Here is a 13,614-nt window from a genome sequence, read left to right on the forward strand (position 1 = left end):
GACCTGATTTCAATAAATGAACTCACACACTGGCTCAGTAAATATGCCAAATCTCAATGCAAACTTGACATTTGCCCTACCAGCCTAATAAGATCCGCACCCAAACAATTTAAACAAGACCTCACGAACCAAGTAAACTAGACTCATAAATGGACTCTTCCCACGGAAAATGGAAATATCCTACTCACTCCACTGCCTAAAGATGCCAAGAAAAGCACAATGGACTTAACCAACTACCGACCGGTTGCTTCTATCCCACTCACAACAAAATTGATGGAAGGCATAGTGTGGAAACAACTCACGGAATACCTGACCAAACACTCAATTCTACATGAGTCTCAATCAGGATTTCGATCAAATCATAGTACTGAAACTGTACTAGTGTCGGCAATGAACACATTCAAAAAAACGATCACAACCGGCAAGAACATACTCATACTACAATTCGACATGTCTAGTGCCTTCGACATGGTGGATCATGAAATACTATTACACCTACTAGAGTACTTCGGAATCGGAGGCCCAGTTCTCAAATGGTTTGAAGGATTCCTCACCACCAGATCCTACCAAGTAATAACCAACACGGACAGATCGCCACCCTGGAGACCAGAATGCGGAGTTCCTCAAGGATCCCCCCTCTCACCAACTATCTTCAACCTCATGATGATACCGTTAGCCAAACTCCTAGCCAATCAAAACCTCAACCCTTACATATATGCCGACGACGTTACGATTCATATCCCGTTCAAAAGTGACAAACGAAATAATCAACGAGATCAACCAGAGCTTCCAGACCATGCACTCTTGGGCGGACTCATTCAAGTTAAAACTCAATGCAGAAAAAACTCAGTGTCTAGTTCTCACCTCCCAATACAATACAAACAACTACCCCACAATAACCACACCCTACTGCACACTTCCTATCGCAGAAAATCTGAAAATCCTAGGAGTCACTATTGATCGAAACCTCACTCTCGAAACCCATGCGAAGAATACGACGAAAAAAATGTTCCAATTGATGTGGAAACTCAAAAGAATAAAACCTTTTTTCCCAAGGAACATCTTCCGCACCCTAGTACAGTCATTGGTAATAAGCCACTTGGACTACTGTAATGCTCTGTACGCAGGCTGCAAAGAACAGACCATCAAAAAACTCCAAACAGCCCAGAACACCGCAGCCAGACTCATTTTTGGAACACCTAAATACGAAAGTGCGAAACCCCTCACAGAGAAACTGCACTGGCTCCCGCTCAAGGAACAAATTGAGTTCAAGATCTGCACGACTGTACACAAAATCATTCACGCAGATGCCCCACTCTATATGTTAAACCTAGTGGACTTACCGCCCAGGAATGCCAAAAGATCGGCCCGCAAATTCCTCAACCTGAATTTCCCCAGCTGTAAAGGAATGAAATACAAACAGGCTTATGCTATTACCTTTGCGTACAAAAGTACACAGTTTTGGAATGCACTACCCATGTCCCTAAAAACCATGACCAATCTAACCAGCTTTCGCAAAGCTTTGAAAACACATCTCTTCAACAGAGCCTACAAAAGTCACCCTCAATGAAACAAATCATTCCTTAAACCACCCAAGTACACCAAAACACCTCTCACACTACCCTACCTAACACCTTCTACCTAAATTCCTCTTTCACCTCAGCTTATGATCGATTGTTTTCTTAAATCATGTAATGACTTTCTCATTTCCATACTCTGTAAGCCACATTGAGCCTGCAAAAAGGTGGGAAAATGTGGGGTACAAATACAATAAATAATAATAATTTAAATACTAAGCATAAAAGGAAAGAAGAGAAGACACCTCTAAAAGGAGATTGGAGGGTTTGGGAGAACATAAGGCCTGCTGTTCTTGGAGAATACCTGCTAGAGGTAAGTATCTTCGCTTTTTCCAAGGACAAGCAGGCCATAATCCTCACAATTGGAGTATCCCTAGCATCCAGTCTCACTGAAAACAAACACTGGTCAATTGAGCCCGCAACGGCAAAAACAGAACTCAGATTAACCCGAAACTATATACAAACTGAGTGAGAGTGCAGCCTGGAACAGAATAAAATGGGCCTAGAGGGGTGCAGTTGGATTCTAGACCCCAGACTCTGAAACACTGTCTGCCCGAACGGACCGTCGCGAAAGGTATCCTGATCAAGGCAGTAATAAGACTTGAATGTGGAGACTGAAGACCATGTCGCAGCCTTGCAAATTTCTTCAATGGAGGCGACCACAAAGTGGGCTACCAACACAGCCATGGCTCTGACATTGAGAGACTTCTATATGACCCACTAGAGTCAGCCTAGCCTGGGCATAAGTGAAGGAAATGCCATCTGCCAGCCAATTAGAGATTGTGTGTTTCTTGATGGTGACCCCCCATCCTGTTGGGATCAAAAGAAACAAACGGTTGGGCAGACTGTCTGCGGGGCCTAGTCAGCTCCATGTAATAGGCCAATGCTCACTTGCAGTCCAAGGTGTGCAAGGCGCTCTCACCAGGAAGGGCATGAGATTGGGGGAAGAATACTGGCAAGACAAAACTGGTTCTGATGGAACTCCAACACAACCTTTGGCAGGAACTTAGGGTGTGTGCGGAGGACTACTTTGTTGTCATGAAACTTAGTATAAGGTATATCCACTAACAGGGCCTGAAACTCACCAACTCTACAAGCTGAAGTAACAGCCACCATGAAAATGACCTTCCAGGTCAAGTACTTCAGATGGCAGGAATTCAGTGGCTCGAAAGGAGCTTTCATCAGCTGGTGAGAACGACGTTGGAGGTCCTATGACAAAGGCGGAGGTTTGACAGGGTCTTTCACAAAAGCAAACCTCTCATGAAGCAAACAACTAGAGGCTGTCCAGAGACGGGCTTACCCTCTACATTTAAATTCAAAGCATTAATTGCACCGAGGTGAACCCTTACTGAGTTGGTCTCAAGACTAGACTTGGTTAAGTGTAGAAGGTATTCAAGCAAGTTCTGTGTAGGGCAGGAAATATGATCTAGGGCCTTGCACTCACACTAGATGGCAAACCTCCTCTATTTAAAAAAGTAACATCTCTTCCAAAATAGCTGAAAACAACACACCACACCCACCCATGGTTGATTTGGTATCACTTCCTACAGTTCAGGATCTTGTAGACCACTTTAGAACCAAATTACCACCTTGATCGCTTCTTATGCATCAACCTCTAGCAATGCATTAACCCAACCAACCCCAGTCTCCGTACTGCCAACCAGTATACTCTCTTCTTTTAACATCCCAGCGCAATCTCATTTATGTACTATTGTGCAGGGAATGAAATCCACTACAGCTCCCCATGATCCTATCCTATTTTTAACAAACGATCCAACAAATAGCTCGGTCTTTTCATTGCTCATATGATTTCATCTTCATTCTCCTAAGGAACTATCCCTAGCAGTATGGAAAATAGCTATCATAAACCCAAACTTAAGGATCTTTCTAAACCTAATCTCAGACAAATATAACTATTGCCCTATTGTCAATCTTCCATCCTTAATAAGATCGCAGAAACTATAATCCACTCTCAATTTCTGAATTTCCTTACAAAATCAAAAGCACTTCATCCCAATCCAACTGGATCCAGGCCACATCACAGCACTGAAACCGCTCTACTTGGCATTACAACACTCATACAAAAAAAACTCAGTTCTATTATTGTCACTTGACTTTTCCTAACCATTCCAACCCCCCCCCCCCCCCACTATTGAAAGCAACCCACTGGCTCTCCCTACCCCACCATTTCATTACTACTGGTCTTCAAAATCCATCAGTCTGGTGAACCATCTTATCATTCCCGTATGCTAATCCCATATGCAAACATAAGAACATTGCTCTCATGCTTTCAAAATTTACTGGAAATCCCATCTTTTCAAGAGATAATCCATCAACACACCATGAAGGCTACCTTTTCAGTTCGGGGTCCTGAAAACTTGAACAAGTTACCATAGTCCCTTAGCCTTCAAAACTATAAAATCAATCTTAAAACATTCATTTTCTCTGATGTGTACTCTTAATTCTGCAGTGGAAGTATATGGAGATGAAGCCTGCAGGACCCATCAGACCAATTTCAGACCTCCTTTCCTTTCACCCCCTCTCCTATCCTATATAAAACTGTAGTTCTACCCTGTCCACTTTCAATGCTTTACTGTTTTCTTATTCTGCTTTATTTTAGCCTGTAAGAAACCCAGACATCCTCTTGATGGGAGGGATAGTAAATACTGAAATAAAGTTGAACTTGAGTAGAATCTTTCCTGGAAGCCAGCAAGACCCGAGACACCCTCTGATAGACCCTAGAAATCAAATTCTAGGCTCTCAACATACAGGCTGTGAGGGCCAGAGACTGAAGGTTGGGATGCAGACGAGATCCCTCGTTCTGCGTGATGAGGATTGGAAAACACTCCAATCTCCACAGTTCTTCAGAGGAAAACTCCAGAAGAGGGAACCAGATCTGCTAAGGCCAATAAGATGCAATTAGAATCATGGATCTGAGGTCTTGCTTGAGGTATCAGCAAAGTCTTTCCAACTAGAGGAATGGGAAGATACATATACAGAAGGCCTGCCCCCCAATAATGAGGAAGGCATTAGATGCTAGCCAGTCGTGGGCCTGAAGCCTGGAACAGAAATGAGGGACTTTGTGATTCATGTGAATGGCAAGGAGATCCACCAAGGGGGTGCCCCATGCTCAGATCTCTTGGGCAATACTCATGATAAGAGACCACTCGTGGTTGCATAACCCTGCTCAATTTGTCAGCCAGGCTGTTTTTACCCACCAGATAAGTGGGTAGAAGGTACATGCCATGCCGGTGAGTCCAACACCACATCTGGACGGCCTCCTGACACACAGGGCGATTTCCAGTGCTTCCTTGCTTGTAGGTGTAATACATGGCAACCTGATTGTCCATTTGAATGAGTACAATTTGGTAAGACAGCAGATCTCTGAAAGCTTTTAGAGCATTCCTGATCGCCCAAAGCTCGAGGAGATTGATCTGAAGATCCGTTTACTGGATGGACCAAGCACCTTCAGTGTGAAGTCCATTCACATGAGTTCCCCAACCCAGGAGAGATGCATGTCGTAGGCACTTTCTGCAGCTGAGGAATTTGGAATGGAAGTCCCAGAGTCAAACTGAATGAAATGGTCCACCACAACAGAGATCGAGCAAGATCTGGGGACACTTGGATGACATCTTCCACACCTCCCATGGCTTGGCACCACTGAGAGACCAGGGTCCATTAGGCTATTATCATGTGAAGGCGTGTCATTGGAGTCACAAACTGTGGACGCCATGTGGCCAAACCCTCCTCACCATCTGCCGAGCCGTGACCTGCTGAGAGTCTTCAATCTGAGAAGCCAGTGCGACTAGAGCATCTGCTCTCGACCTCGGGAGAAAGGCTCAAACCTTCTGCATATTGAGCAGGGCTCCAATGAATTCCAGTTGCAGGACAGGGCAAAGATGGGACTTGTAGTTTAAAACGAACCCTAGTAGCTTTAGCACCTGAATAGTCCTCCACATGGACTCCCAAGCACCATCTTCCAATGTGCTCGTCACCAGCAAATCGCCAAGATAAGGAACACATGGATTCCCAGTCTGCATAGTGACGCTGGAAAGTGAATGATACATACCTGTAGCAGGTGTTCTCCGAGGACAGCAGGTTAATTGTTCTCACGACTGGGGTGACGTCCGCGGCAGCCCCCACCAACCGGAAGAAGCTTCGCGGGCGGTCCGCACGCAGGGCACGCCCACTGCGCATGCGCGGCCGTCTTCCCGCCCGTGCGCGACCGTTCCCGCCAGTTGAATGACAAGCAAAATGATGAAAACGCAACTCCAAAGGGGAGGAGGGAGGGTAGGTGAGAACAATCAGCCTGCTGTCCTCGGAGAACACCTGCTACAGGTATGTATCATTCACTTTCTCCGAGGACAAGCAGGCTGCTTGTTCTCACGACTGGGGTATCCCTAGCTCTCAGGCTCACTCAAAACAAGAACCCAGGTCAATTGAACCTCGCAACGGCGAGGATACAACAGAAAATTGACCTACGAAGAACAACTAACTGAGAGTGCAGCCTGACCAGAATAAATTCGGGTCCTGGAGGGTGGAGTTGGATTTACACCCCAAACAGATTCTGCAGCACCGACTGCCCGAACCGACTGTCGCGTCGGGTATCCTGCTGGAGGCAGTAATGTGATGTGAATGTGTGGACAGATGACCACGTCGCAGCCTTGCAAATCTCTTCAATAGTGGCTGACTTCAAGTGGGCCACTGACGCTGCCATGGCTCTAACATTATGAGCCGTGACATGACCCTCAAGAGCCAGCCCAGCCTGGGCGTAAGTGAAGGAAATGCAATCTGCTAGCCAATTGGAGATGGTGCGTTTCCCGACAGCGACCCCTAGCCTGTTAGGGTCGAAAGAAACAAACAATTGGGCGGACTGTCTGTGGGGCTGTGTCTGCTCCAAGTAGAAGGCCAATGCTCTCTTGCAGTCCAATGTGTGCAACTGACGTTCAGCAGGGCGGGTATGAGGCCTGGGGAAGAATGTTGGCAAGACAATTGACTGGTTAAGATGGAACTCCGACACCACCTTCGGCAGGAACTTTGGGTGGGTGCGAAGCACTACTCTGTTGTGATGAAATTTGGTATATGGAGCATGAGCTACCAGGGCTTGAAGCTCACTGACCCTACGAGTTGAAGTAACTGCCACCAAGAAAATGACCTTCCAGGTCAAGTACTTCAGATGGCATGAATTCAGTGGCTCAAAAGGAGGTTTCATCAGCTGGGTGAGGACGACGTTGAGATCCCATGACACTGTAGGAGGCTTGATAGGGGGCTTTGACAAAAGCAAGCCTCTCATGAATCGAACGACTAAAGGCTCTCCAGAGATGGCTTTACCTTCCACACGATAATGGTAAGCACTAATCGCACTAAGGTGATTCCTTACTGAGTTGGTCTTGAGGCCAGACTCTGATAAGTGCAGAAGGTATTCAAGCAGGTTCTGTGCAGGGCAAGAACGAGGTTCTAGGGCCTTGCTCTCACACCAAACGACAAACCTCCTCCACTTGAAAAAGTAACTCTTTTTAGTGGAATCCTTCCTAGAGGCAAGCAAGACACGGGAGACACCCTCAGACAGACCCAACGCAGTGAAGTCTACGCCCTCAACATCCAGGCCGTGAGAGCCAGGGACTGAAGGTTGGGGTGCAGCAACGCTCCGTCGTTCTGCGAAATGAGAGTCGGAAAACACTCCAATCTCCACGGTTCTTCAGAGGACAACTCCAGAAGAAGAGGGAACCAGATCTGACGGGGCCAAAAAGGGCGCTATCAGAATCATGGTGCCATGGTCTTGCTTGAGCTTCAGTAAGGTCTTCCCCACCAAAGGTATGGGAGGATAAGCATACAGGAGGCCAGTCCCCCAATGAAGGAGAAAGGCGTCCGACGTTAGCCTGCCGTGTGCCTGAAGTCTGGAACAGAACAGAGGCAGCTTGTGGTTGGTCTGAGAAGCGAAAAGGTCCACCGAGGGGGTGCCCCACTCTCGGAAGATCTTGCGTACCACTCTGGAATGAAGCGACCACTCGTGCGGTTGCATGACTCTGCTCAGCCTGTCGGCCAGACTGTTGTTTACACCTGCCAGGTATGTGGCTTGGAGGAGCATGCCGAACTGGCAAGCCCAACGCCACATCCCGACGGCTTCTTGACACAAGGGGCGAGATCCGGTGCCCCCCTGCTTGTTGGTGTAATACATTGCAACCTGATTGTCTGTCCGAATTTGGATAATTCGGCAGGACAGCCGATCTCTGAAAGCCTTCAGTGCGTTCCAGATCGCTCGGAGCTCCAGGAGGTTGATCTGCAGATCCTTTTCCTGGAGGGACCACAGACCCTGGGTGTGAAGCCCATCGACATGAGCTCCCCACCCCAGGCGAGATGCATCCGTCGTCAGCACTTTCGTGGGCTGCGGAATTTGGAATGGACGTCCCAGGGTCAAATTGGTCCGGATGGTCCACCAGAGCAGTGAAGTGCGGCAACTGGTGGAGAGGCGGATGACATCCTCTAGATTCCCGGTGGCTTGGAACCACTGGGAAGCTAGGGTCCATTGAGCAGATCTCATGTGAAGACGAGCCATGGGAGTCACATGAACTGTGGAGGCCATATGACCCAGAAGTCTCAACATCTGCCGAGCTGTGACCTGCTGAGACGCTCTGGTCTGCGAAGCCAGGGACAGGAGGTTGTTGGCCCTCGCTTCGGGAAGGAAGGCCTGAGCCGTCTGGGTATTCAGCAGAGCTCCTATGAATTCCAGAGACTGGGTTGGCTGGAGATGGGACTTTGGGTAATTTATCACAAACCCCAGCAGCTCCAGGAGTTGACTAGTGCACTGCATGGACCGGAGGGCTCCTGCCTCCAAGGTGGTCTTGACCAGCCAATCGTCGAGATATGGGAACACGTGCACTCCCAGCTTGCGTAGATACGCCGCCACCACCACGAGGCACTTTGTAAACACCCGTGGGGCAGAGGCGAGCCCAAAGGGCAGCACACAATACTGAAAGTGCCGTGCGCCCAGGCGGAATCTGAGATACTGTCTGTGAGCTGGCAGTATCGGGATGTGAGTGTATGCGTCCTTTAAATCCAGGGAACATAGCCAATCGTTTTTCTGAATCATTGGCAGAAGGGTGCCCAAGGAAAGCATCCTGAACTTTTCTTTGACCAGGAATTTGTTCAGGCCTCTCAGGTCTAGGATGGGGCGCATCCCCCCTGTTTTCTTTTCCACAAGGAAGTACCTGGAATAGAATTCCTGCCCGGGTGGTACGGGCTCGACCGCATTGGCGCTGAGAAGGGCGGAGAGTTCCTCTGCAAGTACCTGCTTGTGATGGGAGCTGAAGGATTGAGCTCCCGGAGGACAATTTGGTGGCAGGGAGGCCAAATTTAGGGCGTATCCGTACCGCACTATTTGGAGAACCCACTGGTCGGAGGTTATGAGAGGCCACCTTTGGTGAAAAAATTTTAACCTCCCTCCGACCGGCAGATCGTCCGGTACGGACACTTTCAGGGCGGCTATGTTCCCGTGGATCCAGTCAAAAGCACGTCCCCGGCTTTTGCTGTGGAGGCGCAGGGGGCTGCTTAGGCGCACGCTGTTGATGAGAACGAGCGCGCTGGGGCTGTCCCTGTGCCTGTCGAGGCCTTCGGGCCGGCTGGGTGTACCTACGCTTGGCAAAAGCATAGGGCGCAGCCTGCCGGGCCCGGGAAAAACGTCCACCTGCTGAGGTGGATGCTGAAGGCGCCCGGTGGGAGAGCTTGTCGAGGGCGGTTTCCCGCTGATGCAGTTGGTCCACCAGCTACTCGACCTTCTCGCCAAAAATATTATCCCCCCGGCAAGGGACGTCGGCCAGTCTCTGCTGGGTGCGGTTGTCCAGGTCAGAGGCACGCAGCCATGAGAGCCTGCGCATCACTATACCTTGGGCCGCAGCACGAGATGCCACGACACAGGTGTCATAGATACCCCTGGACAGGAACTTTCTGCACGCCTTCAGCTGCCTGACCACCTCCTGATAAGGCCTGGACTGCTCCGGCGGGAGCTTATCAACCAGGTCCGCCAGTTGCTTCACAGTGTTCCGCATGTGGATGCTCGTGTAGAGCTGGTAAGATTGGATGCGGGTCACGAGCATGGAAGATTGGTAGGCCTTCCTCCCAAACGAGTCCATAGTGCGAGACTCCCGCCCCGAGGGCGCCGAGGCGGTATCCCTCGAACTCCGTGCCCTCTTGAGAGCAGAATCCACGACCGCCGAGTCATGGGGCAATTGGGGCCGCATTAACTCTGGGTCCGAGTGGATTCTGTACTGGGACTCTGCTTTCTTGGGAATGATGGGATTAGATAATGGTCTCATCCAGTTCCGAAGCAGTGTCTCTTTGAGGACATTGTGCAACGGCACCGTGGAGGACTCTCTAGGTGGTGATGGATAGTCGAGGACCTCGAGCATCTCAGCCCTCGGCTCATCCAAAGAGACCACGGGGAAGGGAATGCAAATGGACATGTCCCTTACAAAGGAGGCAAAGGAGAGGCTCTCAGGAGGCGAGAGCTTCCTCTCTGGTGAAGGCGTGGGGTAAGAGGGAAGGCCCACAGACTCCTCTGAGGAGAAATATCTGGGGTCCTCCTCTTCCCCCCACGAGGCCTCTTCCTCGGTATCGGACATAAGCTCATGTAGCTGAGTCCTTAACCGGGCCCGGCTCGATGTCGAGGCACCGAGGCCTCGGTGTCGTCGAGTGGTGGACTCCCGCGCCGGCGGGGACGAAGCTCCCTCCATCGACGTCGACAGGGACTCCACCTGCGTGGCGGTCGAGACCGGCGCCGCAAGCGGCGGCAGTGTCGAAGGCCTCGGCACAGGGCTAGAGCTCGCCGGCGCCACAGTCAACGGCGCTGAGGGCGCAAGCACCCCCGGCGCCGGCACAGCCTGGCGCATCAGCCCTTCCAGGATCCCCGGAAGGATGGCTCGGAGGCACTTGTCTAGGCCCGCTGTCGGGAAAGACGGGGGGGGCCGGTAGAGGTGTCGGTGCCGGAAGCTGCTCGGGTCCAGGAGACTGCACCGAAGTGCTGGGACCCTGACGCGTCGGTACCTCCACTACCGAGGGGGACCTCTCCTCTCGACGCGGACGCTTCGGCGTCGACTCCTCGCCGGCACCGAGAGCCGGGCGCACCGATGGGGACCGATGACGGTGCTTTTTCTGTTTTTTGCGGTGCCTGTCATCGGCGCCCGGTGGAACGGAGGAGGAGGAGGTCGATCCCCCTCGGTCTCGAGGGGCCGGGTCAGACAGGGTTCGGTCCCGAGGGCCATGGGCCGAGGGAGTGACCGGGGCCGATTGCCCACGCGGCCTCTCACTCCTACCATCACCGGAGGACCGGCGGGCCGACGGGACCTGTGCTCCTGGGGTCGATGCCATCGGTGCCGATTTCGCGGACATCGATACCGGTACCGAAGAACCGGCCGTCGATACCGATGCCGTCGAGGTCGACGTCGAGGGGCCGGCACAAGTTCCAAAAAGACGGTCCCGAAGAACTTGCCTCACAACCTGAGTCCGTTTCCGGAGACCAAGACACAAAGAACACGACTTGATATTGTGCTCCGGCCCGAGGCACTGGAAGCATCAAGCGTGGGTGTCGGTCTGCGAGATAGGCCGGCCGCACCGACCACACTTCTTAAATCCACTCGGGACCTTCGAGGACATCGACGGAAAAATCGCGTCTGCGAAATTAAAGTTGTCGATGGTGGCTGTAAATCACACCTCGAAAAATAAATCGACCGCGCGGGCCGCAACGCGACGCCCCCGCTAGAAAATGAGGGAAAAAACAAGCACGTTCACTCTTCTTTTTTTTTTTTTTTCTTACAAGAAAAGAAAAGGTCCGGAACGCGCGGGAACCAGAAACAAAAAAATAAGAAAATTCACGAACAACGCGACGGTTTTCCGGGGCTGACAAGAGAGAGCGGCGACGCACGACTCTCTCCAGCGCGGAAAAAACAAGACTGGCGGGAAGACGGCCGCGCATGCGCGGTGGGCGTGCCCTGCGTGCGGACCGCCCGCGAAGCTTCTTCCGGTTGGTGGGGGCTGCCGCGGACGTCACCCCAGTCGTGAGAACAAGCAGCCTGCTTGTCCTCGGAGAACTACTGCTAGACATTTGGAATATACCCTTGGAGACGACGCGAGGCCAAAGGGCAACACGTGGTACATAAGTATTGCCATACTGGGAAAGAACAAAGGTCCATCAAGCTCAGCATCCTGTTTCCAACAGTGGCCAATCCAGATCACAAATACCTGGCAAGATCCCCAAAAGTACAAAACATTTTATACTGCTTATCCCAGAAATAGTGGATTTTCCCCAAGTCCATTTAATAACGGTCTATGGACTTTTCCTTCAGGAAGCCGTCCAAACCTTTTTTAAACTCCGCTAAGCTAACCGCCTTTACCACATTCTCTGGCAACGAATTCCAGAGTTTAATTACATGTTGAGTGAAGAAAAATGTTCTCCAATTTGTTTTAAATTTACTACATTGTAGCTTCATGCCCCCTAGTCCTAGTATTTTTGGAAAGTGTGAACTGACGCTTCACATCTACCCGTTCAACTCCACTCATTATTTTATAAACCTCTATCATATCTCCCCTCAGCCGCCTTTTCTCCAAGCTGAAGAGCCATAGCCGCTTTAGCCTTTCCTCATAGGGAAGTCGTCCCATCCCCTTTATCATTTTCGTTGCTCTTCTCTGCACCTTTTCTAATTCCACTATATCTTTTTTGAGATACGGCAACCAGAATTGAACACTGGTAGTTATGTGTTCCCAGCCAAAACTGTAGATACTTCTGGTGGGCTGGAAGTATAGGGATGTGTGTATATGCATCCTTTAAGTCCAGAGAGCAAAGCCAATCATTTTCCTGAACCACAGGTAGGATGACCAAGGAAACCATCCAGAACTTTTCTTTGACCAGGAATGTGTTCAGGGCCCTTAGGTCTAGGATGGGACGCATCCCCTGTCATCTTCCGCACTTCCTCTTTCTGTAAAGGTAGAACCAAAACTTCTCTCTTCGCGGAAAGAGCTAAAAGAAAGTAATGCCCAATGTGCTTTGGAGCGGCCGAGGGGCGGTGCTGTTGTTGCTGTGGTGGAGTAGCCACCTGGCGGTGGCTGGGGAGGCACAGGAGTCCTTGGAGCTGAGCTCTGGGCAGTTGATAGATATACATACTACAAAGGAGTTTGGCTACAACCCAACCGCTCTAGGAAAGTATACTGCTTTACAATATCCCTAGACCCCTGATGCAGGCCGGTAGGACCAAAACACAACTCGTGTTGGGTCTCTTTTTTGCTTACTGTTTTTTAATAAAGAGCTTGTTGAGGACACCATCTGAGAGAGGTTACTTTTCTCCATTTTTTCTCTTGGCATTGACCTTCAGTAGAGAGGTTCCATTCTGCTGGAGTTGACTTAGAAGAACCATGTCCCCAAGAAGGGCATCGAGGAGTCAGCTTCTGCCTCAACTCCAGTGAAGCTTCCTCCACTGATGTCGAGGGAGTGCCGGCTTGGGTGGCAGTCAACACCAGCGTCGAAGGCCACACCACAGGCTGAGGGCCAAGCGGGGCTACAAAAGGAGGCAAGGTAGGCACAAGCACCCCAATGCCGATACACACCATACTCAGTAGTTGGGGCGTGTACCTCTGCAGAATAAAGGCAGCATCCCTCCCTCCTCCTCCCCGATTCAATCAGGGAAGCATCTTTAGACCTATTCCAGGGAGTACACCAGGCCACTGAACTCAACCTCGTAGCACACAGGCCATGATCTATGGAAGTGGGAGTCAGGTCTGGTGGAGGGGGGGGGGGGGGAGAGAGACACACACACACACCACAGCTGCACCAGTCCAACCTGCATCATCTGTTGGAGGTAGACAAATACTGACTAGATCCAGGCTGTACCTTTTCTTATAACAGTAATGTCAATGGAAGCCGTGTGTTCTCTATACCGCCATCTGTTGTTTGGGGGTTAAAAAACAACTAGTATGGACTGATCTAGCTGGATGAAAACAGCATAATTGCTGCTACTTCTCTCAATTTACTGAAGCAAATTATAACATCCTG

At 50.4% G+C, this 13,614-nt stretch overlaps 1 protein-coding gene across 1 annotated transcript in view; it reads right to left on the reverse strand.

Annotated features, from left to right (window-relative positions):
- ASPM (abnormal spindle microtubule assembly) overlaps positions 1-13,614 on the reverse strand; it is a 220,455-nt gene that overhangs the window by 131,494 nt on the left and 75,347 nt on the right.

This window comes from Microcaecilia unicolor, chromosome 6, assembly GCF_901765095.1.
Source record: "Microcaecilia unicolor chromosome 6, aMicUni1.1, whole genome shotgun sequence".
Classification (NCBI taxonomy): domain Eukaryota; kingdom Metazoa; phylum Chordata; class Amphibia; order Gymnophiona; family Siphonopidae; genus Microcaecilia; species Microcaecilia unicolor.